This window comes from Periplaneta americana, chromosome 6, assembly GCF_040183065.1.
Source record: "Periplaneta americana isolate PAMFEO1 chromosome 6, P.americana_PAMFEO1_priV1, whole genome shotgun sequence".
NCBI lineage: Eukaryota > Metazoa > Arthropoda > Insecta > Blattodea > Blattidae > Periplaneta > Periplaneta americana.
Window position 1 is genome coordinate 150,452,934 of NC_091122.1, and position 25,162 is coordinate 150,478,095.

General features: G+C 35.7%; 1 protein-coding gene across 3 annotated transcripts in view; it reads left to right on the forward strand.

The window, feature by feature from the left end:
- Positions 1–25,162, forward strand: part of FucTA (glycoprotein 3-alpha-L-fucosyltransferase A) — a 667,380-nt gene that overhangs the window by 362,910 nt on the left and 279,308 nt on the right. The window contains exon 1 of one of the 3 annotated variants that reach the window (XM_069829290.1): positions 11,250–11,462. The exons of the other annotated variants lie outside the window; for them this stretch is intronic. The gene's annotated coding sequence lies outside the window, so the exon portion shown is untranslated. Of the gene's footprint in view, positions 1–11,249; positions 11,463–25,162 lie in introns of those variants that run through there. 3 annotated transcript variants of the gene reach the window in all.

Genomic DNA, 25,162 nt, shown 5'->3' on the forward strand with positions numbered 1-25,162 from the left:
GCAATATATTACGTCATATCCAGTACTCATGTCTCTACTACGTCATAACGTTACATTTTGTAAATGTATAGGTCTAATAGTTTTTTTTACATAGTTTAATGCTAGAACAGCATAAAACGTTGTATAATATATGTAACACGTGTTTAATTTTAATTATAAACACTCGTGAAAATTAGCACGCTCGCGTACATTCACTTTTGTCTTAATTACCAAGATTATACACTAGTTACACAAATTACTGCTATGTAATATTTTGTACTACAAAGAAGCACCATGGTTATGATTGTTATGATAACAATATTATTGTTGATACATTTTTGTTATAGTCCTTATGTTTCGAAAATAGTTTTATTGATGAAATCAACATAAAATAAGATGTTCTTATCAGAAAATGAGAGAATTTACATTCTGATGATAGATTTCGGTGGCAAAATGCATACACAACAATAGTCATGCACACTTTTTAACGAACTCCTTCCAGATCGACACCATTTCTCAGTCAACTGCGAGTAGAGTAGATGCGAAATTATTCAGAGAACATGTTCAAGTCTTAGGGCATGTTTTGCACATTACAAGGACGTAATTTCATGCATATTGAAAGTACAGACGTGGACAAATAATAGGCTAAATTAATTATATGTGCAACGAAGCTGTATTTATCAGTAGAAATAATGAACAAAAATCTATTTTATACAGATATAATAAACAGAAAATTGAGTCTTGAAGTTACTAATATTTTGTGAACATTCCCTTATTCTTCATTAACACGATGATTTTGTCACGGATGCTGGAAACCAAAGTTTGACACTTTCTTTGAATAGCAGCATCATTTAGCCAGATATCAGACAGTGCTTAAATGAGTCCATGTTTCGTTGTAAGCCTCTTTTTGTTCACTCTCTTCTTCAGTATAGATCAGAGATTTTTCAATTTCGTTCATGTCCGGTCTTCTTGCAGGCCATGGGAGAACATCTTCTGCAGTATATATTTAAAACACTAGTCGTACCAACATAGCCAGAAAAAATATACTTAACCATTGGAAAAATAAACCAGAAGAAGTAAACAATCATATTTACAGCAATAGAGACTCTGTGAGTTATACTGATAGTTGATATGATGAATTATATTATGTTTCCAAGAAAATGTTTTAGTCTAGTCTACGTCTATGCCCACACCTGTGGAGTAACGGTCAGCGCGTCTGGCTGCGAAACCAGGTGGCCCGGGTTCGAATCCCGGTCGGGGCAAGTTACCTGGTTGAGGTTTTTTCCGGGGTTTTCCCTCAACCCAATACGAGCAAATGCTGGGTAACTTTCGGTGCTGGACCCCGGACTCATTTCACCGGCATTATCACCTTCATTTCATTCAGACGCTAAATAACCTAGATGTTGATACAGCGTCGTAAAATAACCCAATAAAATAAAAAAAATCTACGTCCGTAGTTCTTAGAGCATAGATTTCGTAATCCTAATATACGGGGTGTAAGTGCTATAAGTACTAATATTTTAACTGATAATTATTCATGTCGGAAGGAAGAAAAAATGTCCTCACAATTTTTTTTATAATAATGACAATATTTAAGTACTGTAATTATTAAAGTTTACAATATTAGACGTTTTGCAACGCTGCTGGATGGGGAGGAGGGAGTTTACAAGTACACAGTAGAGCTCAAGCGGGTACAGAAATACCGGTAAAAAACAGATGCTCTGTTCTAATACAGGGGCGGACCGTTGTTACATAACACGAACAGCAAATAAAAATTTTCAATCTCATTAATAGAACATTATGTTAAATTTACATTTTATTTAATAACATTGCTCTATTTTTCATTGTACGTCTAAAAAATAAACAATAATGGTTTACTGCAAAATATCACACGAACTTTTTTCTAATGCAAAATTTTAATCTCTCCCGCTTCCGTAAAGCAGTATCATTTTTAAAGAAATTTCTCGTTGTGTGATTTTCGAAACGGGGTAAGAGACTCCCAGTTTGTAATAATCTTAGAGAAAGTTCTACAAAATTTCGACGATCAGATAACCTTCTTTGCAATAAATGTTGACGATATATTCTTGTTGCCGCAGTTGAATTACGAAAACTTTCTCCATAAATTAATAACATATCATGATATTCCTGAATTGTGAATGACACTGTAAGTTGTTTATCGAATACCTGTACTGAACTGCTATCCGCTCGGCAGGAGACCTATGAACAGGGAGCTTGAACTTAGCTGAGCTGTACGTGTGTGCAGACTGATGCCCTACTGAACATGTTGCCACGTCTCTCACGCCAGAATATTAACAATTTAAGCATGCATTATTATTTAATTTCACGAAAACGTAATACAACACAAAAATGTTTATTTAAAATAATTAATATTAACTCTTTGCTAGATATACCTACTCATGTATTTGTTTTCGTAATTTTACTCACAATATAAGAAGTAGGCCTATAACGAGAATAAAATAAGGAAAGAAATATTCTTTCTGGGAAAACTATAAACTTTTGATCCTGTGTTGTATGGACATTTTTTGATCCTGTGGACCGTTCCCGACGACTGTGAAAAGGACGGCACTTATACCCCTTACAGTCTGTATATTTCACTTGCCTACTTAACACACTGTATTAATTACTTGGCTGTTAGCGTCTATAGAATTCATTGGTGATAGCGAGATGGTATTTGGCGAGAAGAGACCGAGGATTCCGTATATAATACCTAAAATTAGCCTTACGGTTTGGAAAAATCTCGGGAGAAACTTAACCAGGTATTCAGCCCAACCGGGAATCGATCACTCCCGAGTGCAGTTCCAGACTAGCGGGAAAACGCGTCAACGCCTGAGCTAAGGCGGTGGCTTTACATTTTCAAAGGCATAATTTAATACTAAAATCAAAAGTATGGTTTTTCTATGAAGTACGACGGTAAGTTGTGGTGTAAAACTTAGAGGAGTTAAGACTAACGGCACCTGTGGGCCTATAAGAAAAGTTGCTACTGCATTCCTTGAAAGTCACCGACTGCTTTTGTATTCTGATGATGCAATGATGACTCATCAAGTCTGCAGACGTTACTTATATCGCTGTAAGGAGGATTATGATTAGGAGAAGCTGGGTTTGGTTTGTCGGAACACACATGGCAGATTAAACAAACTATTTTGAAGACACTTTTTCGTTCGACGTAGTATCATTAAACTGGATCTGTCCTCTGTCACCCTGAGCGTGGGTACTCCCAAAGTAGTATATTTCGTATGTTTTCCCCGGATTTTTCCACAGCACTGCAGTTCTCTGACATTCCTATAGAAGGCATCTACTAGTAGCGGAATTTTAGGCCCTAAAAAGTGACATTTTAGGTGCCTAAAATAGGCTCCTAAACTCCTTTATTTAGGCTCTATGAAATAAAAATAGTTTTTTTTAGGTTAAGTTAGGTTAAAAAATAGGTTTTTTTTGTTAAAGAATGTCACTAATATAAGATTCAACATTTATTTAATGCAAAATTCTAGGAATATGTATGATAACACTTTCCTGTGTTAAACTCCAACGTACCTCGTTTACATATTTCGATCTATTTATTGGTCATCCTCAGAACTCGTTGTTGGTCTTGGCGCCTCTTGTTCTGTTTCCTGTGAGGGTGTGTTCTTGTGGTATAGTGTAGAGTCAAAGAGTGTATGTGTTTTGAAGTTGTGTGTTGAGAATTACGTTGGGGTGTGTTTTCGTGTGTCTGTATATTTCATATTGTTCTAGTGTGTTTAGTTTCTGGCTTTTTGGTTGGATGTGTAGTATTTCCATGTCTGTGTTGATGTCTATGTGGGTGTGGTTAGCATTTGTGATGTGTTCTGCATATGTGGAGGTGTTTTATAATTTTGTTATGGCTGTGATGTGTTCTTTGTAACGTGTTTGGAATGATCTACTTGTCTGTCCTATGTAGAAGTTGTTGCAGGTGTTACATTTGAGATTGTATACGCCTGTGTGGTTGCATTTGTTTGTTTGTGTTGTTTGTGTGTTGAGATGTTTTTGTAGAGTGTTATTTGTTCTGTATGCGATGTTGTAACAAGAGGCGCCAAGACCAACAACAACTAGTTCTGAGGATGACCAATAAATAGGTCGAAACATGTAAACGAGATACGTTGCAGTTTAACATAGGAAAGTCTTATCATACATATTCCGAAGTGATACGGTGTTAAAAGTTGTGTAATCAAGGTGTATGTGTAAAATTCTAGGATTAAAAGAAACTTCCACACATTTCACATTTTACAAGAGTAGTATACATGTATACACAAAATGAAGACATTCTGTCTTTAATTTGGTGTTTTTCATTCACCAATCATATTTCCATAGCTTGCTTCACAGTAGATGATCAGCACCTATTGTGGCTATTGTGTCGCGAGGAAAAAGGAAGGGGTTGTCTTGGAATGTAAGGGAACGCTTATTCGGGTACAACCCAGCGAGTTTGTGTTAAATTGCTGACAGACAGAGGAAGATATAATAATAATAATAATAATAATAATAATAATAATAATAATAATAATAATAATAATTTGTCTCGCAGGAGTTCTTTTATATGCCAGTAAGTCTACTGACATGAGCCTGTCGCCTGAAAGTTGGAATTTTAGGATTGAAAGATTGTAAGAATGAGAAGGGGTGGCCTGGAGGTACTTCTCTATTGTGTTGTTCACTGCTAGAAAGAAGTTGTTATCCGTCTTGGAATGTAAACGGTACAGGATATTAAGAAAACAGTAAGCAATTACGAAAAAGATGCAAAAATTTAAAAAAAAAAACTTTAAAATAAGCAGTAACGTATAAATAAGCATTTTAGGCACTATAAAACTCCTTTATTTATACCTATATTTCCATGAGAAATGTAAATATTAAATCTCTAGCCTGTAGGCCTATGTATCAAGGAAAAAATAGGCTTTTGCCTAAATTCCGCTCTCTACTCATGACGCCTAGACTATACAGTGTATAGGCTACAACTACAATTCTGTGTCTCGGTGACCCGTGATCGAGCTCTAATAATGATATCTGAGGAATAATGGTGAAGGGTTAATTATTCGGACTGAAGAGATAGGCGGTCGTGACCCTTTCAAATTGAAATTATTCCAGCACTCGTGTGGAGGAACTTTGGAAACCACGAGAACCCAAGTCAGAATTTTCGATTCTTGGAATTGAACCCCAAGCCTCCTCAATACAAGGTAGGAGTGATTATTATTACTGAAGAAAACTTGCTTTATAAACATATTAGGCATATTGTTAATAGATTAGAGTACCTACGAATTATGTTGAAACCGCGTCTTTCGTAATGAGAAATGAAAATGGAATTGAAACAGTGACAACATTAAATCATGGGAATTCCCTTGCAACAGCCTTGCCAACTCGTGTTTGCTTTGAGTCCAATAATAGAAGCCCATTGCAAGCTGGGTGGTGGTACATCGTCATTATCTCCAAGCAGACCGGAAGTTCCAAGCGTGGCGCTAATAAGGGGGGAGCGGGCGCTCGTCGACGCGGAGAAATAGCGCAAAGTAATCGATCCTTGACATGTCAATACCGAAACTAGCCCAGCTTCGCGGGTTGTGGTAAATCATGGCGCTTTCTGAAGAAGAAGTCCGTTATTCGACACCTGGCGGTGTAACAGATAAAAGCACAAGTTGCAGATCACCTATGTCGTGGGATTCTGCAGTGAAATGGTTCGTATGACCAATTAAGTTACAACTTTGTTTCTCAAACTGTGGTCCTCAAGATGTAACGTTGTGGGCCGAAACATAATAAATGCAAAAATGTGCATTTGCTTGAGAAATGCGTATATTTATATCTTCTCATGAAATTTTGACCTATGTGTGAAACCGGTGCACATCCAGACACCGTAATGTATTACATTTTATAATTTAAAATGAATTATTTCTTTTAAAAATGTAGCAAGAATCAGATTGTTGCTTAATATGTAGGAAACGGATTTCTAGGTGCTAAAAAAAGAGATTTAGGACTTTGTAAAATCCACTTCAGTACTTTCAGGAATATTTATTTATTTATTTATTTATTTATTTATTTATTTATTTATTTATTTATGTGTTTGTTTGTTTGTTTCGTTTTGTTTTGTTTATTTGTTTGTTTGTTTGTTTACCTACTTACTTACTTATTTGAAGAGTTCAAAACCATAGTGGGCCAAGCGCCATTTATTAAAACCGAAGAAAACAAGGGTTAAAATGAAGTTATCATCATAATTGAATGGAAACATATGACAAGTAATATAAATTATACACATTAAAACTAAATGATATGTCAATCTTCATTAAACTATGGTATTCACTTAACTTTAACTCTTGCTTTCTCCGTTTTTTTAATAAAAGGTGCTTGGCCCACTATGGCTCTGAACCCTTCATTTATTCATTAATTTACTTATTTTTATTTATTTATTTATTTACTTACTTTATTTATTTATTTATTTATTTATTTATTTATTTATTTTGCTGATTATATTGTAACATAACCCTCTGATTGAGGTTCTGGCTGATATGTATATGTATTAACAGGCAGTACATCTCACTTGATGGTATGTGTCAGAGGAAGAACAATTGTTTGTACGCATCTGAAGTTTGACTAATGCAATATGTAGGTAGTCGGCGATTTATGCAATGGAGGGAGAAAGGAACTGGCCATTCTACCACATTATCTCCTGGCCTGGTTGCCTCATAACTGATGCCTTCTTGGTATTACTTTTGAGGTTGAGACCTGTCTTCGGACAGCTGACTAAACAACAACAAACTCGTAAACTATAACATAAACAGATAAAATTTCAGCTCACTCCTGAAAGAGGAGAACTCGTGCTCAGGGGCGGTTTATATAAAATTAACAATTAATAATTTTAATTTTACTAAATATTCAACCTAGGTGCCCTACCTAGTCATCACTGCTATGGTGGTACTGGGACATTTGATAGCGTGTCCTTGAATAGGAACAGACGTGAAGGAACCTTCATAAACACCTTCTTTTTCACATTAGGATATTGCAACTGAATTTCCCCCCTCCTTCAAAGACTAATATGGAACGAACTTGGCAGAGTAGTGTTTGTAAGACATTTGTCTTTGCATTTTAAATAGCATTCTTGTATTTTTTTGGGTATTTTTGCATCTTTAGTATCGATATTTTTACTTTAAATATACACAAAGTAATAAAAAGGAGCTTTTCAGGCACAAACTTAGTATTAGACATTTATAAGAGTTTATGGTTCATTCAGGCGTTTTGGATCCTGGAATCCTATGTACAAGAAAACTAGATATAGGCCTATCTGAATAACATGCTTCGAGAACGTAGCAAACTAGGTACCTACGGAACTAGAAAGCCTTTCAATAGTAATTTGTGGAAACACTAGATATTAAAAATTAGGTTTTCTTTAAGAAAGATGTGTCAAGGAATCTATTTTTAAATAGCACCTTGTCCTTACGTTTCCATTTTTTAGATTGCTGAGGTCTCAAAAGGTACAAAATATCTTTTCACGGAACTATTACTTTGTAAAAATGTCTCAAATTTATGATCCTATTGTATGTATACATAACAAAGAGAAATGCTTCAGTATACCAATTCATCATTAGAAGAATAGGGAGGCCATGAATAAAATAATCATGCACAAAAACTTAGCTTAATTCATATTTAATAGGTCTATCTTGGATTTGTAAATTTAAGACAATTTAAAAAAAATAATACTTTATAAATACTTAAAAAAATTATGAATTTGTACGTCTTGAGACAATAAAAATAAAAAAGGAAAAAAGGTACATATTGACGTTCAATAAAACATACACTTTGGCACATTCTTTACAAATAAATAACTCATTTATTTAATTTATTCAAAAATATTTATTTTCTTTCACCCCTTGTAAATGTATATACAAAAGTTTCTTCATAAAATTAAAATTAGGAGACCTACTTGTATTGCTTCATACTTTTTATTCGCCTGATTCATGTATATACAATACAAAGGACAATCAATAAATTTCCTGAATGTAGACATCACATAGGACATTGGAAACGGAGAAGTTATCTAGTAACATGGAAACCCCTGGAATCTATACTAAATGCAGCACTTGAAAGGCAGAGAAGAAGACTAGTCATGAGGTGTGTATGGAGACATTCCAGGAAAAATCGCAATAAGTCCTTGACATATTTTTACGAGTACAAAAACACGTGTAGAAGCTCAGTTCTTAAAGACAATTCGACACTCTTTGATAGACTGGCTCAACAGGCATTGAAATAATGATTTTCAGTGATACGCGTATGTATGTTTAATGACACAGTAAGTATAAGTTCAGTTCAAAAATGTATAATGATTGCACCTTGTATACGTATCTATTTGTAGGACTTCTTATCCATTTATATTTTTCAACTTTAGTAGTTTGAAAAGAAATAATTATTATTTAGCCTTCAGTTTATGTATTTGACGTTTTGTAAATCTGTCATTTTCACTTCCCACTCTTTATATTATTCAAAGGAGTGAAGTTAAAAATTCAAGTAAAGTCATTAAAATCACATATATACATGACTACCAGTGTTCCCCATAAAATAAACCTATTGAGGGAGGAACAGAGATTAACGGTGTTTGAGAATAAGGTTCTTAAAGGAAAATATTTGGGGCTAAGAAGGATGAAGTTACAGGAGAATGGAGAAAGTTACACAACGCAGAACTGCACGCATTGTATTCTTCACCTGACATTAGGAACATTAAATCCAGACGTTTGAGATGGGCAGAGTATGTAGCACGTATGGTCGAATCCAGAAATGCATATAGAGTGCTTGTTGGGAGGCCGGAGGGAATAAGACCTTTGGGGAGATCAAGACGTAGATGGGAGGATAATATTAAAATGTATTTCAGGGAAGTGGGATATGATGGTAGGGACTGGATTAATCTTGCTCAGGTGCTCAGGACAGGGACCAATGGCGGGCTTATGTGAGGGCGGCAATGAACCTCCGGGTTTCTTAAAAGCCATAAGTAAGTAGGTAGGCCTAAGTATTATCTAGAAAGAACTTTTATTTCAGAACTCACTAAGTCCGAAATAAATTTTCAGAATCGATCTAAGTCAAGTGACTAAGTTTAAATTCGGAAAAAAATATTAAGAAAATCAATAATATCTTAGAAAGAGGATTTTGTTTGTTCATTTATTGTTTATATTAGTTTTACAAATTGTTAATCACATATGACAATAACTCGGGAGGTGTAAAAATAGGAGGAAGAAGAATAAAGTGGATAAGATTTACTGATGATATGTCGTTGTTAGCAGAAGAGGAGATAATACTAAGGGATATGCTACTGGAGCTAAATGACAGCTGTGAGCAGTATGGAATGAAGATAAATGCAAACAAGACGAAGACCATGGTTGTCGCAAGAAAATTAAGAAGGTAAACTTGCGAATTCTAAAAGAGGCAGTAGAGCAAGTGGACAGCTTCAAATAGTTAGGGTTTACTGTAAGTAGTAACATGAGCTGCTGCCAGAAGTCAAAAGGAGGATAGTAATGGCAAAGGAAGTTTCTAATAGAAAAAAGGAACATAATCTGCGGATCTCTGGAAAAAGAACTAAGGAAGAGACTAGTGAAGTGCGTTGTGTGGGGTATAGCATTGCATGGGGTAGAAACATGGACATTACGACGAAGTGAAGAGAAACGACTAGAAGCATTTGAAATGTGGGTATGGAGAAGGATGTAACTTGTGATGTGGACAGACAGAATAAGAAATGAAGATGTGTTAAAAAGAGTGGGTGAGCAAAGAATGATGCTGAAGCTGATCAGAAAGAGAAAAAGGAATTGGCTAGGTCACTGGCTGAGAATAAGCTGCCTACTGAAGGATACACTGGAAGGAATGATGAACGGGAGAACAGTTCGGGGCAGAAGAAGATATCAGATAATAGACGACATTAAGATATGTGGATCATATTCGGAGACTAAGAATAAGGCAGAAAATAGGAAAGGTTCGAGAATGCTGGGTTTGCAGTGAAAGACTTACCCATGCGCAAAACATGTATGTATGCATGTATATATGTAATGTATGTATGTATGTAACATTCTCATTATATAAATATATTTTAGATTTATATTTTTTCTCCCTATAACATAGTTCTAGTAAACTTATATTAAATTAATTCTCATCATTTTACTAGCTATCTCTAATTATAATTGATAAATTATAGCTCATAAATTGAGTTACTACTTTATCTTACAGGTTTGTCTAAATTTAAGTAAACATGTACTAGTCGTTGAAACTTAACTGAAGAATATTGCTAGAGAATCTTTTAAGTGCAGTGTAAATATTCGTAATTTAAATATGTATTGTATTGATTAAGGCTGGTTGAGTGGAAGAGAAGGCCTTATGGCCTTAACTCTGCCAGCGAAAATAAAACATTCTATGTAATGTATGTATGTATGTATGTATGTATGTATGTATACATGTGACAATAAGGAAATTGTGTGTACCTAATTAGACTGAGGATAAAAAAATCCATTTCCCTGAAAAATTAGGTTTTTTGACTTAGTGAGTTTTGGAAACGAGCTCTTCAATTATGAAACAGAAAAGAACATTAATAGGTTAGCCAATTTCGATGTAAGCTCTTTGTCATTCAAAGTAAAAGCTGCGTCTGTAATTTTTTTTTCGTTGTTGGTAACTCTATAGCATCTATTAGATGCTTTATGGTTGTGCTAACAGATGTATTGCATTTTATTGTATTTATTAACATGCCATGGTATTTATACATGCTTACAGCTAGAATACTGTATGGAACAAGTCAAAAAACTTAATACTATTATAAAGTCTTAGTTTATAGTCACAGTCTAGATGAAATACAGTATTTAATTTGGCCCTGAATAATTTTATGTTTTGATGGAGTTACTTGTCAACAATGTGACGCTGAAACATGTGTTCAGGTTACTGCCCAGCGACATCCTGATGTATTTTTATATTTGTGATGATTGGTTAATTAATATTAACCCGGCACACTCACATTCATACAAATTTCCAGACTCTAGACACCCGGGGAATTCCTCTTTTTCAAGAAAAATTCACCGAGAGCCGAGCCCGGGACCTCCTAATCTGGAAGCCAGCATGCTGACCAACAGACCACGGAGGCAGTCTACATACGTCTGTAATTGTGTAGAAAAATTCGATACTTTTGACAATGAGACAGCGCAGCGGCCTAAGTGTTCCACCTGCGCTAATGAATGGGCCGTGCGATTATGCGGTGAGACAGATACGCAGCGGCGCGGCGCTAGCGTGGAGGGCGGCAGGCGGGGTTACCTCGAGCCAACAATGGCAGCAGCGCCGGCAGGCGTTCGGTTCAGTCGCTTGGCAGACTTCGTGGCCAGCGTAAGTGCGTGGAGTGGGAAAGGTGCGCCGGCGACTTGTTGGAACCCGCATGTGCGAGTGAGCGAGTGCGTGAGTGTGCAAGGAGTCATGGTCAAGGGCCTTCTCTACAGCTGGGAGTCTGTCACCATGACATGAGACAGGTAATGTGTCTTTGTTTCTAGGTGTAGGCCTACTACTATCACAAGGAAGGGAGAAAGGAATCTTTGGAATTTTTTCTTAACCGAGGCAATTTCTGCGTCAGTCAGCCTTATGTTTGTGAAGGAGGCACATCAGTAATTTTGAAGTGTAAAGTGGAATTAAATACGTAAGTGTGTAAACTGTAGGACCTAAATAATAATAATCATCATCATCGACGCGAAAGAATTATTTACTCATTTATTTATTCTGGTAAGAGTTAAGGCTTTCGAGGTCTTCTCTTCCACACTACCAGAAGTGAAATATGGAGTGAAACAAATATCAGAAATAGTAATATGATATAATCTATATATATAATTTGAACTGGTAATGGAAATTACGGGAAAACGGCTGAACGGATTTTAATAAATGCCCCCTCATTTTGAAGCTTGGAACCCAAAGTTTTTTCGGAAAAATAGTAGTTTTCAGTGAAATGTCAAATTTCCTACATAATTTTCCTATTTTCCAAAATCCATCTGTCGTCAGTTTTGAGAACTAGCTAATTGCATTCAGGAGAAGCGAGCATCAAGTCGGTCGTGTTGCATTTCAGAATAAAACAAAAAACACACTACAGTAAACAATATTACACGAAGGCCATGATATGCAAGAATGCTGACATATTTAGAGCTCAAATTAAATTGGTTATTAAAAACTTAACTTACTAAAAATAATTTACAGGTTCGATTCTGTGGTGTGTAATTTTCTGGGTACAGCTGTGTATTGAATATTAAAAACTACAAAACTTGAGGTGGTTTGGTGACATTATTACTATTAGAAATGAAATATTATTGTAGTTAATGCAGTGATGTGACTATTTTTCATTAATTATACATATTAATGCTATATTGATGATATGAAAGTGAAACGTTTTGGGGTTATATAAGTAGATGTAGAGAATAACTTAAATTAGATTTTGATTTCTATATTTTACTGAGTGGCGGCTATATAGTACATATATATAGTATATGTTACTGAAAGCTATAAAACTTACTTAAGATAATGATATTATTAAAAATCAAATATTTTTATAGTTATTAATCAAGTGGGGTTGGGTCTTTTTCATATATTTAATGGCGATGTGGTGTAGATATTTATATGCGTGGTTCTCTTCAGTATTGGCTCGAGAGAGAGAGAGAGAGAGAGAGAGAGAGAGAGAGAGAGAGAGAGTATATTTCATTATTATGGAAGCAAATAACTTTCAGATTGTCTGGTACTCTTCATTGAAAATAAATCCGAAAAATGTTTATTTGAACGTCTAATGAACTTTGTTTGCAGCATTTGCTACACAAGCCACTAGTATAATATAATATTGTTTAATTAATTCAGTCTAATTGACATATCACAAATATAAAAAGTCAATGACACTTACCCATGTAAGTGATCATTGTGTACTATACAAATATAAAAATTAAAAATTAAGCAAACGTTTTCGCCCTTCGGGCATCATCAGGCTTTTTACATATAATATCTTGTACATTTTGTCTCTTATTGTGGAACGAATGATTAATCACAACCTTTTTAATAATGAAAATAATAACTATTTAAAATTGTCTTATGGTAATTAACAATCTAAAATTAATGTACAGATATGAAAATTTAATACACAATAATGATATAAAATAGTGGCTGCACTCCAGTGTTGTGTTTAAATTATAACATCATAAAACTGTGAACATGATAAAAACATTTCATTCCTCTTTAAACTTCATAATTTCATTGATTGGATGTTTTACTGCTAGCCTTGTCTCAATGGTTCATTACTTGTTATGGTGAAATCAACAAAATCTTATTTTTTTTCAAGACAACTCTTTTCTAAAATACACAACTGTAGATACCGAGTTTTGAAAAATCTCTTTTATTTCAAGATCAATTTACTGATATACTTACCAACTTTAGCTTAATTCTGATAGCACAATTGGATAGCTACGCTAAAACCTCAAAATCGAAAAAAATGTAGATAACGAGTTTTGTGAAAACGCCCCTCTATGTAGAGAATCCTATATGACGCGATGTTAAAATTTATTAAATCGTTGTCAAAAATACTCACATTTAAGATCGTGTGTACTGCACAGGTATCTGTGTTGACATTTACATTGAGACGATTTTTGAGACTGGGTTTTATCTGCAATGAAATTTAATATCGGAATATATGAAATTTGGTGTAAATGAATATAATAATTGTATGAACGTACTTATGATGAAATGCGGTTCTATATTTGTGATTTGTCAATTAGACTGAATTAATTAAACAATATTATATTATATTATATCATATTATATTGACTATCTGATCATTTCAACATGCTCTCTAAGAAATAGTAATATTAATAGTTATATTTAAATATAAAATCATTTCAAAAGTTATGTCGTTTAAAGGTAAATATCCAATAAGAAGTCCACACCTGTGGAGTAACGGTTAGCGCGTCTGCCCGCGAAACCAGGTGGCCCCGGTTCGATTTCCGGTCGGGGCAAGTTACCTGGTTGAGGTTTTTTTCCGAGTTTTCCCTCAACCCAATATGAGCAAATGCTGGATAACTTTCGGTGTTGGACTCCGGACTTATTTCACCGGCATTATCACCTTCATCTCATTCAGAGGCTAAATAACCAAAGATGTTGATAAAGCGTTGTAAAATAATCTACTAAAATAAAAAAAAAATCCAATAAGAAGTAAGATCTGTATTGAAAACAGAATTCTAGAACAAGTGAATACATTTAACTATTTATGATGCCATCTTTCGCATGAAAAATAAAACGATATCCATTCTAAAATAACTAATTTTGTAAAAGTTATCGGAATTATCAATTCAGTTTTCAAACCTAATTTAGTACAGAAACAAACAAGATTAAAGATGTACAACATTTTAGCACGACCTACTTTAGTGTATGGATCAGAAGTCTGGACTTTGACAAAAAAAGATAGGTCAACTACCATACCAACGAAATGAAATTCATGAGAAAGACGGCGCGATACACTCTTTTGGGATAGAAAACGAAATACAAAAATTTTGGAAGAATTGAACTTCCAACCTATATTAAATTTTCTTATAATCTATAGAGTTAATGAGAAACAGCATGTCGAGAGAATGCCAACAGAAAGATGGCCAAAGGCAGTGCTACATTACCGCCCTTCTGGACAACGATCTTTTGGAAGACCATTAAAAAGATGGCAAGAGACCATTGAGACCTCAATAGATCACTAGGTCTAGTGCTTGAATTGGATGATGATGATGATGATGATGATGATGATTATCATGCACACTAACGAGCTCACATATATGAAATATGGACTAAATATGATACATAATTAAGTAATTTACAATTCTTATCCTAATTCTACTTTATAATAGGCCTAAATGGCAATTTATACAAACACACAGAATAACCTACAAAAATCGGCTAACACAAATCAATGTAAAAGTAATTCTTAATTTTTAATTTAAATTGATTAACCGTTCAGCAATCCCTGACATGACGAGGTAAAGAGTTAAATAGGCGACAAACTGACGCGGTGAAAGAGGCTGAGTAGAAAGAGGTACGGTGACGAGGAATGGATAATGCCTGATGTTGATTCCGTAATGTTGTAAGATATTCAAAGCGAGTTATCACATATTTTGGAGTAGAAGTCAGTAATATTCTAAACAGAATAGATAAAGAATGTGCTGTTCTCCTCTCCTTTAGGCGGACCCATGAAAGAGCTTCAAAAGATGGCGTTATAGCGTCAAATTTACGAGTATTGCAGATGAAGCGGACACACACATTATGATCACGTTGTAATCTTTCAGTTAAATTGACAGTTATATTTGTCAAGAGAGAATCGCAGTAATCAAAATGGGGTATGACTAGCGATCGAACAATGTTTCTCTTATGGAAAGGGGCAGGTAGTTTCGCAAATGATTTAGAGAATGGAGCAATGAAAATACATTCTTAAAGATGCGAGTTAATTGACTATTCTAGTTTAGGTCTCTCTCCATTAGTGGCTGCCGAAGAACTAAATGTGTTAAAAGGTGACAGAGAATTTGAGGAAATTCCCATGATTACGTGTAGAGTCTATACAGGAAATAAGGTAGGCCTAATGTACTTGGATAAATGGAGATTGTGAAGGACATGTAACCCGCGATTTTGAGAGAGAAGCAATTGTCCAAAAAATATTTTTTTTTTCATGGATATAAGTTTGAAGAACGAAGATTGTAAAAATAATGAAATTATATTGACTATTATACTTTTATTACGTCACACTACTTTTGACCAATAAAACGCTGCGGAACGACATGTTTCAACCAATCATGGCTGCTTATCCTACAATTTTTATCACCTCCATAGCATTTGTTTCTTTATTTGCCAACATTGTACTTTCAATAATTGTATATTTTAAAATGATTCATGTTTATTTCATCATCCTTAATTAAAACCTTTCTATCATTTATCTTGTTTATATTATTTAGGTTATGTTAATTGTAAAGATGGAGTTTATTGTCGAAAGAAGTAAAGAAGTCTAATTAAAGGTAAAGCTTCCTGTCAAGCAGACTTGAATAATTCAAAGGGAAATTTTTTCCGTGGCCGGGTATCGATCCAGGACCTTTGGTTCAGCGCGCCAACGCGCTACCAACTGAGCTACCAAGGAACTTCACCCGATACCGTCTCACCGTCTCACACTTGCTTAGTATTCTATACTATTCGCAGTACTCAATTGTTGCGCACGGGAGTCGGTTCGATTCCCACTTGGGCTGATGCGTTTTTTTTCCGAGGTTACCACAACCGTAAGGCGAATATCAGGCTATCTATAGCGAAACCTCGACTTGATATCATCAAATCATCTCGCTATCACCAATCCCATCGACGCAAAATAACGTAGTATTTGATACATTGTCGTTAAATAACTAAGTGAAAATAATAATAATAATAATAATAATAATAATAATAATATAATAATAATAACAATAATAATATACTATGAAGTGTTCGAGCCACAGACAGTTCTGGTGTTGACGTTGTATTTAAGCACATGACGATATCCTGTACATAATACTGTTATTTATGCATCTGTATGTGAGTAATGGCAATCTTGTATTAACTTTTTATAGTTACGCATGTATTGTACAGGCCCAGAATTATCAAAGTTCTCATTACAGTGTTGAACTCACCTCACCGGCCCTGGCTGGAGGGGAACATCACAGGGGAAGCTGGGAGCGGGGATGTAGTGGAACCGATAAGAGGTGTTAACAAGATGAAGGTCTGACCATTCAACTACTGCAGGGGTTAATACATTTACGGTCTTACTAATAAAAACTCTGTATACAGACGTTTAACTGTCTTATACTTATACAATGAGCAGCTCGTTTATAAGTCGTGTGTAAATTCCTTACTAATAATCACTACATACGTCGTGTATAACAGTACAACTGTTACACAGCTACATCATAGTTTCGTCATTACTTCGTTACGAAAGATAATAGAATATCTGAGGTTCTCTTTTGCATCCGGTAGAGCGCTCTAGTGTGGCGTGTTAAGTATCGATAGTACAACTAGCTCTAATCGATTACCATACTATATTTTGGTCAAAGAGTACAAGCTACAGTAATATTATTCTAATTATTCTGTGCTCTTTGGTTTGTTCCTCTTTGGTTACTAGGCAACCATCATCATAAAATGACAGTCGATACGAACAGCTGTTAGAGGGGCGGCCATTTTTTTTCCCTATATACAACGCTTAAACAAGGGGTTTCGTGTATATAACTACTGCAAAGCAATTCCCATTGTATAGTTACAGGCTGTTTATACGTCCATAGCTTATTCACGGTTTATTAGTAAAGTTTTCTGTCTCAACTCTTCATAAGTCTAGTATAAAAACTATATACTGTTTATTAGTAAGACTGGTAGACTATAGTGAGTCGTTAATGTTTTTATGAAGCTTGTTCTGTAGACGTTATCAATTCGGAAGCTGGCGAATAGGGGCGTGGTTTCAAGTAGCTTTGGAGTGAGTAACAATTGATGCATTCCTTTTGCGTTCTTCACAGAGCCGGTGAGGCGAGTCCAGTATAGTACTGAGCATGCGCAGTATGTTATAACTGGAACTTCGAAAATTCAGGTGGCCCAAATTTTGTTTTTAGGTCTGTACAATTGTCTGTTTCCGTAAGTTCTTCGCTGTTCGGAATAACCGAAGTACAACAGAGGTGTTGCTGTTATTTTGGTAATAAAACTTTACGAACAAAGCACAATGACGTAAGCATAGCATTGCGTAAACAAGTGTAGTCTAGCGACTGTGTCCAAAGACGTCACGATACCTATTCAAAAGACCGTATGACACCTGCACCACTTCCCATACAGTGTCATTTCCTCCTCTGGTGGCGATTTTCGGAACTAATTATTTTTCTCCCCGGACTGGAATTTCAACTGTCTGGAACGTACGTACACCACATTTCAATTTCTTTGGCCTCACTGTTGTTTACTTATGACTAGGGACCGGATTTTTATATAATTACATATTATTTTCCTTTCAACCCAACCGTATATAAATAACAAATCTTTGCGAATCTTGTAATTACCATTAATATATTACAATTTGATACTTCATATTTTTACATATTTACCCCACATTACATATTATGGTTTGGTATTACATAAATCTACATATTCAGGAGTTTTATTCATTTTTACTTCTCTAAACGGAAAAAAGAAACTTCTGCTGGGGAAGTTTAGGCCTACAATTTGAAATACACAGATTTAAAAAGCCTTTTTACCTACCAGAGAAAATATATATTTCGGGACGAAACATAACGTCCTTAGTTCCAGGAAGTAATAGAGGCACTCATTCCATACCGCCCACTGTAAATATGAGTGAACAAAAGGCAACCTTTCTTATACAACTATCGTGTATTGTAAAAATCACTCAGAAAGTAGCGTTGTCTTCATGTGGTTGAGTGGGACGAGGGCGACATGATTTGTCTCGAACTATAATTGTTCTGCACACGTCTAAACTAGCCGTTCCCATGCAATTTGCAACCTTATCCACCCTGTTCCTATTCCTTCCAGGGAAAACTCGTGTCAAGCATGACATGAGCCGCAATAAAGTAGCCGACTTTTGAAAAGAAGCTGGAGTCAAGGAACAAACTGGAAAGATGTTGAAAGATTAAAATAAATAGCTTTTCAGATTATTTCTTGACCTCTTTACTTTAAATTTAGTAGACCATACGGAAAAGGGATTTTCCGAGCAATTAGAAGGTATGTTTCTCGGCTGGAATAATCCTACCCTTCTGAATGAGACACAAATGTCACTTTTCAAACAACAGTTTGTAAATACCTATAGTTTGAGGTTTTAGTAGGTACTTTGTTTCTTACAGGGAGAAGCTAAAATGCATGTGTCCCAAATCTCCTCTTATTTTCTCCTAATCCAGTAAAGCGAAACAGTGCTTGCAGTGTGTCATTCATTTCACTCAGTTCTCTAGTTTTAGTACTTACAGTACCTATAAAGTGCAAGTGAGTTTATCTACTGCTTTTAACTAACGTAAATGGCCCCTGTATCTTCAACCATAACGACAAAAATAAAATCATTGATTGCGATGGACGAAGCTTTCACTACAGATGGAAAAATAGTAGTGTGTCAAGTGTGCGGTAAAAAGTCGGATGCTCTATGAAATCACAACTGGAGAGTCTTACCTATCCTATACCTGCCAGACATTGATATTAAATATTTTCATGATTTTACATATTTTGGTACATATTCAGCTTATTTTTCTTATATAAATATGTATATATTTCACACCTTGATATTACATAAAAATCCGGTCCCTACTTATGACCCCTCATGCACCTCTCCTTTACTTATGACCACCATATTGCAACTCCCTCATGAATTACTACTGTAATTTAATTCAATGAAGGGGGAAGTTGTTGAAGCATTCACCTTCGGCATCTCATCAGTAGAAAGGGATTTGATTTCCGGCAGGCAGGTACTGTCAGATTTATGTTGAAAAGGTATCGGTTGGGTAGGTTTTCTACGTTTTCCTCTACCATTGTTCTTCCATAATTCCTGCATTACTTGGTTTGTAAAGTTTTAAACTAACAAGCTTTAGGGTAAAGGTTGGTAATATTGTGATAATTCTTTTTTGGAATTTATTACAATTTTACTGAGGGAGATGAAGTCGATTTTTTGCGTCAACGTATCAAGGGAATATTCGTGGAAAAGTTTCTGCACAAAACCGGTTCTTTTGTCGTTCAGAAAAATTGTAATACTCTAGGTTCTCAAAAAGAACTATCACAATATTACCAACCTTTGTCCTTTATGTGAAGCGGCTATTCAAAGAAGCGCGCAACTCGACAACTTAATATTTACAAGAGGAGGAAAAAACTAAATATCTCAGAATGATGAAGGATGGATGGAGCGGAGAAAAATTCTCTCCGGCACCGGGATTTGAACCCGGGTTTTCAGCTCTATGTGCTGACGCTTCATCCACTAGGCCACACCGGATTCCAGTTCCGATGCCGAATTGAATCCTCTCAGTTTAAGTTCCACCTCTCAGTTTCCTTTTAATGGCCAACCCTCATGCACTGTGTCAGCGATGTGTGACAGTGGCACAATGTCTAACACACTATGTGCAGAGGTGCACTCATTACGAGTGACTAAGTGGCAGGGATCCGACGAAATGAGCGCCATCTTAAATCACTAAATGATTATTTACGCATTTCATATTATTGTGAGAATTTTTTCCCCCAACCCATCCTTCAACCTATTTTATTCTATTCTACCAACTCAGCTACACGACTGTCATAGAAGGAAACTTCTGCATTAAATTTGAAAGCAGTGAGTAGCGCACATGTAGTAAAAATTGCATTGGCCTATGTTTCATAGAAACATGACAGGGATAGGGCTTCAAAATACTCGCCAACGGTGCTCGATATCAGGTACATACTGTCATATTGGAGGAAGGATCGGTGAAATAAGTTGCTGCTATCCATACAGTTATTTTTTCATTGCTCCCGATCCAATTTTGTATGTTTTCAATTTTAAATATCCCCGTGGTTTAGAAAAGGTCGTCAGTAACAGTGACGCCTGCGGCGTAACCGCAGAGAAAAGATTTAAAAGTTATTGTAGACTATTTTATACCCGCACTACATCTCTCATTAAGCATGCATGGCACACCCTTCATGCAATAAATATGACAGCACATCACAAACATTGTCTCGTACGTGGTCGTAAGTGTAAATTCGCTTCAAGATCAAGTACAAGAATGTAAGACAAAAGTTTAGATTATAAATGAGCTGTCTTGAATGTGCTTCGAAATGAGTGGGTAGGAAGGTAAGCTTACATTGAATATATTATAGTCCATTCCAATTATTTGTTGAGTAAAACAAACTAATAAATACCTTAGCGTTACCTGCTATCCAGTCAAATAGAAAAGAATCCTCTAGTTTATGTTTAACGACGACTTTAGCAGGCTGACACCCCTGACAGGGATCGACCCATTATTTTGAAGCGTCAGGATTGCAGTAATATATAGTGAAACCTCTCCTTACGGACACCTCCAATTGAATTGAATTGAATTGAATTGAATTGAAAGAGAGAAGAATTTGGAGGACAAATTTAAAAGGTACGCAAAAAGCGTCCTTGCAAGGGGTTCGGGGCTGTAAGAAACTAAATATGTGAGCTCCAAGCCTGTTGGCCACTAGTCTCACTCCGGGTTACGCTGCTCCACTGAAGGAGTTCTAGAAAATTTTGAAGGAGAAAAACCTAAAATGGACGTAACCTCTTAGGTACCACACACGCGAGGGGAAGGAAATGTGATCAAAGTGATCACGGGACGGGACGAGGATGAAATGGCTGGTGTAAATCTGGACACCCCCAAGATACTGACACTCCTCATATACGAACAGATTTTTATGTCCCAACTGAAATAATATAGAAATAATGATAAATTTAACTCTCGTTTACGGACACACTCAGACACGGACACGGACAGCTGTTTCACAGTCCTGAAGCTTGTTTTACCTCTTGACTGCTGACAGAACTTGGATTTAAAGACCTCATGTGTTACAAAAATGGAAAATTTAGTTTTGAGAACAGTACAGAAATTTTTTTAACATGAAAGAAGACAATAAGGGTCTCGTAGAATACCACTAGCCCAGCTGGCTACCCCTTGTTAGCTGGAAGCGGGTGGAGGGTCCAAGGTTTCCGCCATCATGAAATTGTATTCGACACATGATAGGGTTAGTAGGATTATTCTCTTGACTGTAAACATTTAAGGGAACCAGGTAGTGATTAGTGGCGAGCCAAGAATCCAATTTTTTATGTTGCGTTATAAAATAAAGTACAAAACTTGCTCTTTAAACAATATAAACACTGTGGGGGCTATTTCTCCAGATAAGCCTTTTAAATGACCTCTTTAAATTTGGCGGTGCACGTAACTCATATATTATTCTTTTTTTTTAAATGCAGTTTTCCATTTTTTGACATTTTTCAAACTTAAGTGCACTTTTCTCTGAAACTGTTGAATAAACTTAAATGAAATTTTTAGACTGTTTTCTGTAGCCAGTGTTCTACATAGTAGACCTATGGGTTTAAGAATATTACACACATAACATGAGAAAGAATATATATGCATTGAGAAACTGTAAAAAAAATGTTAAACGAAGTTCAATATTTTTTCTGTTTCACTAAGGGTGAAATATTTAACTAAATTTTGCTTTAGAATTTACAATACACATTACTAGATACCTTAGAAAAATACAAGGTATATGAGTGAAGATTGTAGCAAGTAATGTGCACTTGAAGAATCAGGTACACTTAGCAAAGTGGGGAAAAAGTTTATTAGTTAGGGCGTTTATTTTGAACTTGGATACGAAACTAATTAGTTGTCCTTTATACCACTGAATTCAGAATGGTTGATTGTATAAGCCTGGAAATATTTATTCCATTCTGAGCACTAGAAGCCTAGAAATATTGCACTAAACTTTTGTATTGAACTTTCATAATCGCACAGGCATCACTACCCAGTTCCCTTAAGTGTTTGAAAAGAAAAAATTCTCCTTCTTTCTAATAAAATAAGTTTCCTTCTTCCCTAATGAAGTGCTCTCTACCAAATTCTCCTATTGGAACACTAATTTTCAACCGTCTAGCTTTGTTTTGTTTTGACATGGTTCACTGAACATCAGCCCTGAAGTATGTACGCTGAGCTATATTCCGTACACACCTACACTGTTGCGTCGCTCGGAGGCCTTTTATGACACGGCATAATATTGCGGTTTTAACATCTCCCGTTTCATTTGCTCACCATTTATATGAAACAAGGCTTTGCTAATTATATTTAATAACAAACCGAGATTGTTCTCGTGCATTACGAGAACAAATCACACAATAATAATGAGAAAAGAATCTCATTTTTTCTCTGAAGTTGTTAAAATCTTACTCTTTATAAATCCGACAGGTGTATGGAAGCCTTCGATGAATGAAATCCAGTGTGGTATTTCTGTACTTGAGAGGTTAGAGTAAGCATATACCTTGTGTGTATAATATCGTGTCAGTGTTATATAAATGCTACCTTCTGCTGCCTTTCACGCTCGCCTACGCACATTCATGTGTAAGCTTAACAACGTACGCAACACATATTCGCCCTACAACTCCGTGATACGAAATAATGAGTACCTAAAGCCTTGGTTCTTCTGAACCGACGCATGCGACGTGCGGGGTGCTAGACCCGCCTCGCACAAATCCGGACTACACGAGAGATAGTGAGTGGTTTCTATGGCTGCGATGTGCGCAGACCTCGAACCTCGCAACTATAGAAACCACTCACTATCTTTCGTGTAGTCCGGATTTGTGCGAGGCGGGCCTCGCACCTCGCACGTCGCATGCGACGGTTCAGAAGAACCAAAGCTTCAGAAACCTTTCGTCCGTTCAAACCACCTCACAGAGTTACATATATTTTTTAATTTTTCTTTTTAACATGAGAAGTTTAAGTGGTCACCTATTTAAAAATATTCATTACCATTTCTGTAATAGTGTACGCGCATCTTGGCGATGCAACCCGCAACATATCATTGCTTCTTGGAGGCAGCGGGCCCATGCAACACACAACATAACATGAAGGATACAAATAAAGTAACTCTTACTAATGCAGCATGACATTTAATTTGTTTCTATTTGTATATAGACCCTGTTATTACATGCTGTATGTATTTTACCATTTATTAATGTGATTGTGCTCAATGAACTCTCGTAATTTTGTGATATATTTTGTATAACTGATCTGAACTGCGCCCGAGCACGAGCTTCTGCTCTTTCGGGCTGCAATGCCTAATGTAGCTCAAGTGTATAGTATTAAATAAATATTATTATTATTTTATTATTATTATTATTATTATTATTATTATTATTATTATTTATTTCGTATTACACATTATGACCTACAAACATCAAAACAATCAATCACACAATTACCAATCACTTAAAAGTTCTAAATAATTATAATAATTCGCTGTTTTTTTTTAATTATTTTTGGGGCTTCCGTGACTGTTATATATGCCTACTTTATGTAAGGTTTTTCCTTTGAATTAGTTTGTATAGAGTCCTCCGTATATGAAGTAATGGGACACACACAGAAACTATGCCTCCCACAGTGTGCCTGTCGTAAGTACCAAAGTTCGGGCGTTGCGTGCGTGCAGTCCACCTCAGTCTGTTATGAACTACTGAAAGGTTACTTATTCGTGTAATGTAGTGCAAGCTCTTGTGGTTTTTTTTCTAATTGATAACACTGAAGAGATTACTCATTTATGCATACTGAATTGCATTGTATTGTGTGTGTTTCTTTCTAATTATTGTTTCAGAACTTACTTACTTACTTGCTTACTTGCTTATAAATGGCTTTTAAGGAACCCGGAGGTTCATTACCGCTCTCAAATAACAGTCCTTATCCTGTGCAAGATTAATCCAGTCTCTATCAGTCTCTATATCTCACCTCCCTCAAATCCATTTTAATATTATCCTCCCATCTACTTCTCGGCCTCCCCAAACGTCTTTTACCCTCCGGCCTCTCAACTAACACACTACATGCATTTCTGGATTCGCCCAAACGTCTGGATTTAATGTTCCTAATTATGTCAGGTAAAGAATACAATGCGTGCAGTTCTGCGTTGTGTAACTTTCTGCATTCTCCTGTAACTTCATCCCTCTTAGCCCCATAGGCCTATATTTTCCTAAGCACCTTATAACCAAACATCCTTAATCTCTGTTCCTCTCTCAAAGTGAGAGTCCAAGTTTCACAACCATACAGAACAACCGGTGTTATAAATGTTTTATAAATCCTAACTTTCAGATTTTTTGACAGCAGACTCGTTGACAAAAGCTTCTCAACCGAATAATACAGGCATTTCCCATGTTTATGTGCGTTTAATTTCATCCCGAGTACCATTCATATTTGTTACTGTTGCTCCAAGATATTTGAATTTTGCCACCTCTTCGAAGGAAAAAATCTCCAATTTTTATATTTCCATTTCGTACAATATTCTGGTCACGAGACACAATTATATACCGGTATTTTGTCTTTTCAGGGTTCACTTCCAAACCTATCGCTTTACTTGCTTCAAGTAAAATTTCCGTGTTTTCCCTAATCGTTTGTGGATTTTCTCGTAACATATTCACGTCATCCGCATAGACAAGTAGCTGATGTAACCCGTT